Below are 10,481 nucleotides of genomic sequence, written 5' to 3'. Positions count from 1 at the left end.
TTTTTTTTGGTTTTGAAAACAGGGTTTCTTTGTGTAGCTTTGGCTGTCCTGGAGCTTGCTCTGTAGATCAGGCTGGCCCCAAACTCAAAGAGATCCACCTGCCTGTTTCTTGAGCGCTGGGGATTAAAGGTGTGCGCTACTGTCTCCTGGCATGAATTTTTTTTTTTATTTTTATTTTTTTTAAGGAGCTAAAGAAAAACTTCCAGTAATGAGCTGTTGAAAGGGGATGGATACTAAAGTTCCATCTGTCTGAACCAGAGTCTGCCTGGAGATGAGGACTGGTGTCCACCCAGTGGCCCCCTTTGTCCTTTTGTCCACTGGCCTTGGTGTAACCCCCTAGAATCCCTCCCCTGGACAGTCTTCTAGGATGTGAACAATGGGATTTCCCCATGTCATGATCAGTACTCAGGCAGCAGCGGCAGGAGGAAGATGTCAAGTTCCAGGCTAGCCGGATCTCCGTAAGAGTTTCAAGTCAGCTAAGACTACATAGCAAGACCATCTCGAAAACAAAACAAAATTTAAAAATAAGTTTTGGAAAAATCTTTATTGTACTCATGAAAAATATAGCAAAATACCCTTACTTTTAAAAATTACATTTAAGGGCTGGAGTGTTAAGAGTGCTGCCTGCTCTCCCAGAGGCCCTGAGTTCAATTCCCAGCCACCGAATGGTGCCTCACAACCATCTATAGTGAAATAAGATGGCTTCTTCTGGCATGCAGGCATTCCTAATGCAGAACACTGTATATGTGATAAATCTTTATAAAAATTAATTTAGTGTGTATGTGTGTGTGCACATGCATGTTCCAGGGTACACATGGCAGAGGACAACTTGCAGGAGTTGGTTTTCTCTCTTTTGATCATGTAGGTTCTGGAGATCAAACTCTGGTCATCAGACTTGGTGGTAGGCACCTTTTCTTGCTGGGCCATCTTACCAGCCAAAAATTTACCTTCTTTATAGCCTTGTTATTTTTGGCACTGAGGTCAAGCCCAGGGCCTCAGGCATAGTAAGCATGTGCTGTACTTCTGAGCTACATCCCCCAGCCCGTTTTGTGACCTTTAAGTGGACAGAACTGTAGCATTAACTATATTCACACACACAGACTATGTGTGTATGTGTATATATATATATATATGTATATATATACGCACACTATATATATAACTGAACTCAATTTTCATGCAAAACTGAAATTCTATCCATCAAATCTGTTTCCGCTCCTAGCCCCTTGGCAACCACTAGCTTGTTTCCATGGTTTTGACTATTTTAAATGTCTACGTGGATTCATACAGCATTTGGCTTTCTGTGAGTAGCTTATTTCACTTAGCAGAATGTCCTCAAATTTCTCCCTGTGCAGCACCAGGGGATTTCCTCTTTTAGGGCTGAATAAAATTCCACGGTATACATAAACATTTTATGTATGGGGAATTGTGTCCACGTAGGTGCATGGCTGTGGAGGGCAGAGTTCAACCTCAGATGTGGGTTCCTCAGGAGCCATCTACCTTGGTTTTTGTTTTCAGACAGTGTCTCTCAGTGGCCTGGAGCTCATGAAGTGCATGGGCAAGGCTGGTTGGCCAGAGTGTCTCAGGATCTGCCTGTCCCAGAGCTGGAACTCCAAGTGTGCCCTCATGTCATCTCTTCTTCTGTGGGGACTTGGGGTGGGAACCTGAGCTATCTCCCTAGCCCCTACATTTTTTTCTTTAATATTTGTGTATATGCACTTTCTGTGAGGACTGATACATATGGGTGTGCAAGCAGCTTGTGGAGATCCTGTTTCAACTATTTCAGATACATGCCCTGAAGTGGGGTTTCTGAACTAAATATCCATTTATTATTGTTTTTTGAGACAGTGTCTATGTAGCCATGGCTGTCCTCAAACTCACAGAGATCCACCTGCCTCCACCTCCCGAGTGCTGAGACTAAAGATGTGTACCACCATGCATGGCTACCTGGCAGAATTCTTAGTATTATAAGTGAATTACAAATTATCTGGCAAATGAAAATGCAGGCTACAATTCCATTTTCATTTCAGTCACAATTTTTGAGGGAAATGCTGGGGAATTAAATCTAGACACGTGTATCCTACCACTGAGCTATACCTCAATTTGAAGCAACTTGTAAAATTTATGCAGTGTCTGTATGTGCAAGCGTATGGAGTGTCTGCAAGTTAGTTAGAGAAGATCCCCTGGACATGGGAGTTACAGGCCGGTGTGAGCCACCCAATGTGGGAACCGGGGAATCACCCCTAGGTCCTCTGGAAGAACAGCAAGCACTCTTCCCCACGGGGCCATCTCTTCAGCCTCTTTGAAGCACATGCAGGTGCCTGTGTGTAATTTTTGTTTTTCGAGACAGGGTTTCTCTGTGTAACAGTCTTGCCTGTCCTGGAACTCACTATGTAGAGCAGGCTGGCCTTGAACTCACAGAGATCTGCCTGCCTCTGCGCCCCAAGTACTTGGATCAAAATCGTGTGCCATCACCACCCAGCTGATGTGTGTATAATTTTTAAAAGACTTCATTAGTAAGCTGAAATTCAAATGTAACTGGGTGTCTTGTCTCTATCTGGCAGCTCTCAAGGGGTGTCTACACATACCCACACATCTACTCCAGGCCAATTCTCTTACAGCACCTGGTCCCACTAGTGTGAACCTTGGCAGACCTGACCCCAACACCTTTAATTCATCCATGCCAAGTGGTCCCCCCTGCTGTCCAGCTCCTGACTACTCAGAAGACCCAGCTTCAAGCAGCCACTTGCTGCTTAAAGGCAATAAAGTCCACATCTAGTACCATGTCTGTCCCTGCCACATATGTCCCCGGGATGAGCATGACAGGAAGTTATCCCAGCACTTAGGAAACTGAGCAGAAATTCAAGGCAAGCCTGGAAGAGCAAGAGATCCTGACTCAACAAAACATGGGCTGGAGAGATGGCTCAGCAGTTAAGAGCACTTGTTGCTCTTATAGAGGAACCGGGCTCAGTTCCTAGCATCTACTTGGGATACATGATTATCCATAACTCTAGTTCCAGGGGATCCTGTGACCTCTTCAGATCTCCATGAGCACAGGCATTCAAGTGGTACAAGCATATACATACATTCAGGCAAAACACTAATACACATAAATCTTTTGTCTGCTTTTTGAGACAGGGTTTCTCTGTGTAACCACCCTGGCTGTCCTGGAACTTGCTCTGTAGACTAGGTTGGCCTCGAACTCACAGAGATCTGCCTGTCTCTGCTTCCCAAGCGCTGGGATTAAAGGCGTGAGCCACCACTGCCTGGCCATACACATAAATCTTCAAAAAAAAAAAAATTAAATTAAAATTAAAAAACAGGCTGAGCAGTGGTGGCTCACGTCTTTAATCCTAGAACTCAGGAGGTAGAGGCAGGTAGAACTCTTGAGTTTGAGGTCAGCCTGGTCTACAGAGCTAGTTCCAGGATAGCCAGGGCTAGAGAGAGAAACCCTGTTTCAAAAACAAATTACATTAAAAAAACAAAAACAAAAAGTGATGTCTTAGCAGGTAAAGGCATTTGCCCCAAGCCTGATGAACTGTGTTGTTCCCTGGTCCATGACCTTCACATGTGCTGTGTACACCCATGGACATACACACAGCACCCTCCCTGCTGAAAAACCCAAATAAAGTTAATAAAGATAAAACAGGAAAGATGGGCTGGAGATGTTCCGTGGATAGTGCTGGTCATGCAACATGAGGTCCCCAGTGCAGACCCCAGCACACAGGCAAATACAAGAGAACCCCTATGGCGGCCCAAAGGTAAACCCCGGCACTCTGGAGGCAGGCCAGATCTCTGAAAGTAGATAGATAGCTGGGCCTGGTGAGCTCTGGGTTCAAGTTAGAGAATCGACCTCAATATGTAAGATGTGAACAACTGAGGAAGACATTAGGCATCCATGTCTGGCCTTCACGTGTGCATGCAAGTACACATGTACACACACGCACACAAACACACAATTAAAAACAAATAAACAAAAATCCAACACAACACCCACCCCTAAGCAGACCCCTGGAAGCAAAGGTTCTAACTGGCTCAGACGCTGTAAATCCGGGTCTATTTCGGGAGTCTTGCTTACTTTCACTTCTAGCAGGAATGTGCAGTCTGGACAGCCTGCACTTACTGTGTCCAGGCCTTCTCAGGCGGAGTGACTTCAGGCACTCCAGTCCTGACATTGGCCTCTCCACAGAGGCCAAGACCTGTCACTGCTCTAAGAGTACCTGGGTACAGGATCTAAGGTGGCCCCTGCCTGCTGGATAGAGGCCACAGCTGCAACGTGCCTCAGAAAGATGGGCCAGGCCAGAACTGCTCCCTGTCAGTGTGTTTTAACGTTCCTGGCACAAAGATAACATCTCACTTTCACAAGACTTCACATACTAAAAATAACAAATTTTAAAAGCTATCCAGTTCTGTATCATTTCCCCCCATGGTCAGGTCTCATTCAGGTCACTGGCCATGCGCTGACTCGTTATGAACAGTTGCTCGGTTCTGCCTTGCCTGGGGTTCAGGACTGCCAGCCTCCCTGGGCCCCCGGGGAGAGCAGAGCAGATAAAGACACTTGTTTGCCCGAGGTTCAATGAGGGAATCCAGTCAGTTTTTCCTCCAGACACTAGCAGTGGGCTGGCTTCCTGCGGTTTTCTTTCACAGCTCCTTAATCTAGTTTAAAGTTGGTGTAGTGTGTCAAGGGCAGGGCAAGGAAAGGCTGTCCCATTTCCTTAGGACCGAGGGACCAGAGGAAGTCACCTGACGATGGACCTTCCCGCTATCTCTTCCCTGGCTTTCCAACCATGTTGCTTCCTACATCTCACTTCTAAGACACAGTTCAGTCCAGGCTGGAGAAATTTCTAGGTAATAACACTGACTCACCAAGGGGTGGGATTTTTCTCATGGGTCTCATCATGGTCACAGAAACAGAAAGTTCTGAATCTACACTTGGTCTGAAAATTCAGGCTTAACTAATTGGGGATGGCACTCTTCCGTGTGTCCTCTGCCTGGTTTCCAAAGTCACTTTGTGTTTCTTTACTTTCACCCTGACAAGTCTGAGCCCTGCAAAGTCCTCCCCTTCAGGCACCCACGATCACTCAGCTCAGATGAACCTCATTATGGCAGGTCCAAACCTCTGCAAAGGAGATTTTGAGCATCTCTCTCCCCCTTTCACTATGGCCCACACTGCAAAGTTTTTGTCCTATGACTTATAGCTCTCAAGCCATAACGTAACAATCTGCTAGAGAATTTTGGTGGTGGTATGGACTGAAACACTGGGGGGGTAAACCTGGGGACAACATACATTCCTAGCATGACTACAACCCTGAGCTCTAGCCTCAGCACTAAGAACAAACCACTTGAAAACAAAACCAACCATCCAGAGAACCGATCATTCTGACTGTAGAGGACTGAAACAGGCCTAAGGAATCTGTATTTAACAGGTGATCCAAGAGCTACATTTTTGCTGGGGGTGGGGCTACAAACACCACAGACACAAGGTCTGCTAAAGTGTCCCTCAGAACCACCTCCCCTCCTTGGAAAAGAGCAAAGAACACCAGACGAGGCACCGGGCAACTCTCCCAGGGGCGTGGATTCTGTTCTCAGCGGCCTCCAGGTCCACCTTCCTCCTGCACCCATAAATACGAAAACCGCCGGGAAGAGGAGGACAGCTCAGTGGGTGAAGGGCTTGCTGGGGAGCAGGACTTGTGCATAGATCACAACACACCCCCAAAAACTGGGTGCGGCTAGTGTCTGTGACCTCAGTGTTGGGGGACGGAGAAAGGCAGATCCCGGGGACTCACTGGCCTGTCGTCCAGTCAAAACTCAAACTCCAGGTTCAGTAAGAGACCCCGTCACAAAAAATAACAGAATTGAGAAAAACATTTGACATTGACCGATAACCTCTATACGTAGGGTCACATGCAAGCATACGAACACAGCATGCTCATGCACGAAGTGCATTATCATATGTAAACCTTTTAAATCTTGAAAATGGTTTTAAACTCAGGCTCACTGTGACACCACTCCATCTCTCATCTGACAGCAAATCTACCCAAGATCCACTTTCAAAGAGGAGTCAATGACTTAACCGCTCCAACAGCTTTAAATGGCTCACAAGTTTATTACCAAATATGGTTGGCTGACTACTTTACAGTCTGTGCTGCTGAGGTCGGGGCCCTGTGTGCGACCAGTCAACTCTCCTGTGTCCGCTTTCAGGAAACCAAGAGTATTGTTGGAGATTGATGCTCCCTCTCACCCTCCCCTCCACAGGAAAACCAGCGCTCTGCCTCCTCCTCTTACAAAGATGTCTGTGAATCAAAGGGGTCCAAAGATGGAGTCTGTCCACAGCTCCTGAGCTTAGAGCACAGCCTCACCTTATTTCACACAAGGTGACCTATTCCTCCCAGTTTGTGATACAAATACACCAATTCTCTTAAGAGTCCCAGAGGAGCTCTGGCCCTGCCATGAAAAAGGGCCTCCTTGGAAACCAACTGTGTGGTAAGAAATTTCTCCACTCATCTATTCCTACACTTGGAGATCGGAGAAAGATTCTTTTCTTTTTTTTTTTTTTTTTTTTTTTTTTTTGGTTTTTCGAGACAGGGTTTCTCTGTGTAGCTTTGCGCCTTTCCTGGAGCTCACTTGGTAGCCCAGGCTGGCCTCGAACTCACAGAGATCCGCCTGGCTCTGCCTCCCGAGTGCTGGGATTAAAGGCGTGCGCCACCACCGCCCGGCCTGAAAGATTCTTTTCTTACATCAAGTTTTCTGTTAGCCATTAAGCTCTCTGGGTACAATTTTCCACAAAACACGGGGGAAACAACTGAGTGGCATCTCCTGACACCCCGGCTGTCAGTAGATCTGCTTTCCGAGAAGGATGAGCAGGTCACAGAGGACTCTTCCATGGTGCAATTGGAACCGACAAAACCGCCCCAGAGACAGACCTACAGGCACAGCACTTGTCTCTGACACAGACAGACTCTACCGAACAAATCGGCAATGGGTGATCGTTGGCACTAACACAGGTTCCTCCTTAGCTGTTCATGCAACACCCATGCTTCACCCCACGTGACATTAACAGTTAGTGATGCTCACTAACAGCTGACTTCACACTTAAGTGATCTTAAAAACACAAAGTCCTTGGGGGCTAGAGAGATGGCTCAGACGTTAAAAGCACTGGCTGCACTTCCAGGTCCTGAGTTCAATTCCCAGCAACCATGTGGTGGCTCACAACCACCTGTAGTAAAATGGATGCCCTCTTCTGGTGTGCAGAAGTACATGCAGATAGAGCACTTGTATACATAAAATAAATCCTAAAAAGTTTTTTTCTTCCTAAATGGAAAAGACTTTTGATTTACAAAAGGGCATTAAAGGATGTAACATATTTGCCTTTTACTGAAAGCTGGCTGGCCTTGGCTGGCCTAAAATATATATCAGCACCCATACATGTAATTTTTAGAAGTAGACTACCCCTCCTCAAAAGAGAGAAGCATAAAACATGCACACACATAAATCGGACATGTAAACCAGAGTCTAACAGGGGTAAAGCATTCTTGGTTTAAATGACAGTTTTCCAAACCCTCGAACACACCAAGACATGAAGAGCACCAAAGCACCTCAACATCACGTAGTTTGACCATGATGCTGAAGGTCCAAGATCAGATTTTGGCACTGGGCTCAAACCTAGGCATACTAAACAGGTGGTGTCACTGACCTTAACACACCCTCAAGTTCCAAAGCTCCTTTTATCAAGAGTAAAACATTTTATAGTTAAGAAAAACAAAACCATTTTCAAAAAAAGGTTTCAGCTGAAATAAATACTTGTGGTTTTAAATGAACAAGTGCAGCAGTCTTGATGGTGTATGCCTGTAATCCAAGCACGTGAGAGGCTGAGGTATGGCAACTGCTGCTGCATTTGAGGCCAGCCAGGGTTACAATAGCAAGACCCTATCTCAAAAATCAAAACTGGGGCAGGAGAGATGGCTCAGCGGTTAAGAGCACCGACTGCTCTTCCAGAGGTCCTGAGTTTAATTCCCAGCACCCACATGGTAGCTCACAACCATCTGTAATGAGATCTGGCACCCTCTTCTGTATAGATAATAAATAAATAAAAAATTAAAAAAATTCAAAACTGGGAGTGTGTGTGGGCAGGACAGAAAGGGAATGGGAGAAGGAAAGAACATGGGCAAAAGCAAATCATAAGCAAAGACAAAGGGGGCAGTAATGTTACTTTAGGGCAGATGGATCTCACCCACCCTCCTGCCCATACTGAGAAAAGCAAGCCTGTTTTTGGTTGTTGTTTTTCAAAAGAGGTTCGTGGAGGCATGTGCCTTTAATCCCAGGACTCAGAAGGCAGAGGCAGGTGGATCTCTGTGAGTTCAAGGCCATCCTGGTCTACAGAGTGAGTTCCTGGACAGCCAGGGTTGTTACACAGAGAAACAAAAAACAAAAGAGGGTCTTCTCTGTGTAGCCTTGGCTGTCCTGGAACTTGCTCTGTAGACCAGGCTGGCCTCCAACTCAGAGATCCACCTGGCTCTGCCTCCAGGTGTGGGAGTGCTGGGATTAAAGGTGTGCGCCACCACTGCCTGGCATAGCCTGCTCTTCTATAGATCCCTTCTGACCACAAGCTTTGAGCAGAAGCAGGTGTGTGGAAACAAGCTCATCAGGACTCCCACCCTGATGCTGGTGCATGAAGGACTGAGTTTTCAACTGCCTTTTGATAAAAACACGTTTTACAGATTTCAAAAGGCTAAGCAGACACTGACAGGATCATTTATTTCATTCCTTTTGTAAAAGCGTAACTTCTTTTTTAAATCATTTATTTTTAAAGGTATATTCATTATTATTTTATGTGTATGAGTTATTTTGCCTACATGCAATGCCTGTGCACCATACCCATGCAGTGTCTGCAGAGCCTAAAAGGTGGCATTGGATCCCCTGGAATTGAGGTTACAATGAGTTGTTAGCTGCCATGTGGCTACTGGGCTTTGAACCCATCCTCTGGAAGAGCAGCCAGTGCACCTAACTGCTGACCCATCTCTCCAGCCCCAGGATTTTTCTTAATGTAGGTCCATAAAATATCATGAGGGGAAAATGTTATATTTTGGAAAAGTCTATGCTCAAAAGCTGGAATATGCTAAGAAGGGGACAGGAGCTGGGAAATCCTTGTCATGACTGAAACTTTAGCAAGAGGTTAAAAATAAACTTTACAGTGTATGCACAAGGAGGTGACCCAGAGTAACTTCCTGTAGACTCTGAGAAGCTGAAGAATTAGCTCGACAGAAAAGATAAGATTCTCATCATAACGGGTCAGGACGAAGCACCGGGGGCACTGTGAGGAACCAGTGGACGCTCCTGGCACCGAGTGCCTTTGCCTGGTTCTTTCTGGCATTTCTGCTTGACTCCTTCCCCCATCGCTCCGATTCTCAAGCTTTCCGCTGGCAGGCCACTCTGTTCCCCCTCAGGCTCTGGGTAGGAGCTGGAGTATGTGTGCATTTTCTGTCCTTCAATTAAGAAATCTGCTGAATGCACTAGCAATGTGAGAACTGGGCTATCTTAGCTAGACTTCAGTGGTAACATCTTGCCTGTCTTGTTAGAATTATATTCATTTCCCTATTAATGAACTGGTTTGGAAGGACTGTGTATCTATTAATTGCTCATGATACATAAAAATAAATTATTTTCTGAAAAGTCCCCTTTAACTGGCTAAAAGGTTAGAGATAATAAGGATCTACTCTAGGCTAAAGTTTAAAGATCTTTAAAAAGGCAAATGTAAATAAATACCCAAAAGATAAAGTGGGCTTGGGGAAGGGCCAGGCAACAGCAAAGGCAAGTGAGCACACAGGGTACTGTCCAGTGCTCTAAATAACAGAGGATGGCGTTTCAAACTTCAGCAGAATTTCAAAACGAGAGGTGGCCTGCAGAGACTTTCTACTAGAAAGAGCAAGACACCACATGAGACGTTCAGTGCTGGACCAGAAGCTCGGCTTACTTTAAAAGCTGTGTGCAGAGACTCCGCACTTCAAGACAAACCAGGAGTATGACAGGAGGAACGAAGCTTTCCAATCCGGTGTGAGACTGAAGACAGCAAAACACTGCAGATTACAAGTTTATGAGCATTAAACCTTGCTATTAACACACACACACATGCTAACAGGGAATAAGTACTGACCTCAACTGGAGAACGGCCACTCAGATAGAACCCGTATTGGCAGACATGGGTGAACATTTCACACCCAACTATTAAAATAAAGCATCTGGATTTAGGTCTTTTGCCATTTTCATTTTCAATACAAGTAGCTTAGGGTATTCTTAATCTAAGAGAATTTTTGTTTCTATTTCTAATGCTAACAAATACAGAAAATATTCATGACCAGCTTCTTCAGAAACCAGAGAGTCGCGATTCTGGACAGAGACTCTGGGCAAGTGGAAGAGCTTTTACAACCTCACTCACTGTTAGGGTTCACTCTCCAGGCGTGTCTTTGCTCACTGAGGAGCAGCGT

Source organism: Peromyscus leucopus, chromosome 8b, assembly GCF_004664715.2.
Source record: "Peromyscus leucopus breed LL Stock chromosome 8b, UCI_PerLeu_2.1, whole genome shotgun sequence".
NCBI classification, from domain to species: domain Eukaryota; kingdom Metazoa; phylum Chordata; class Mammalia; order Rodentia; family Cricetidae; genus Peromyscus; species Peromyscus leucopus.
The sequence above is the reverse complement of the archived record's forward strand: the minus strand, read 5'-3'. Positions refer to the sequence as shown.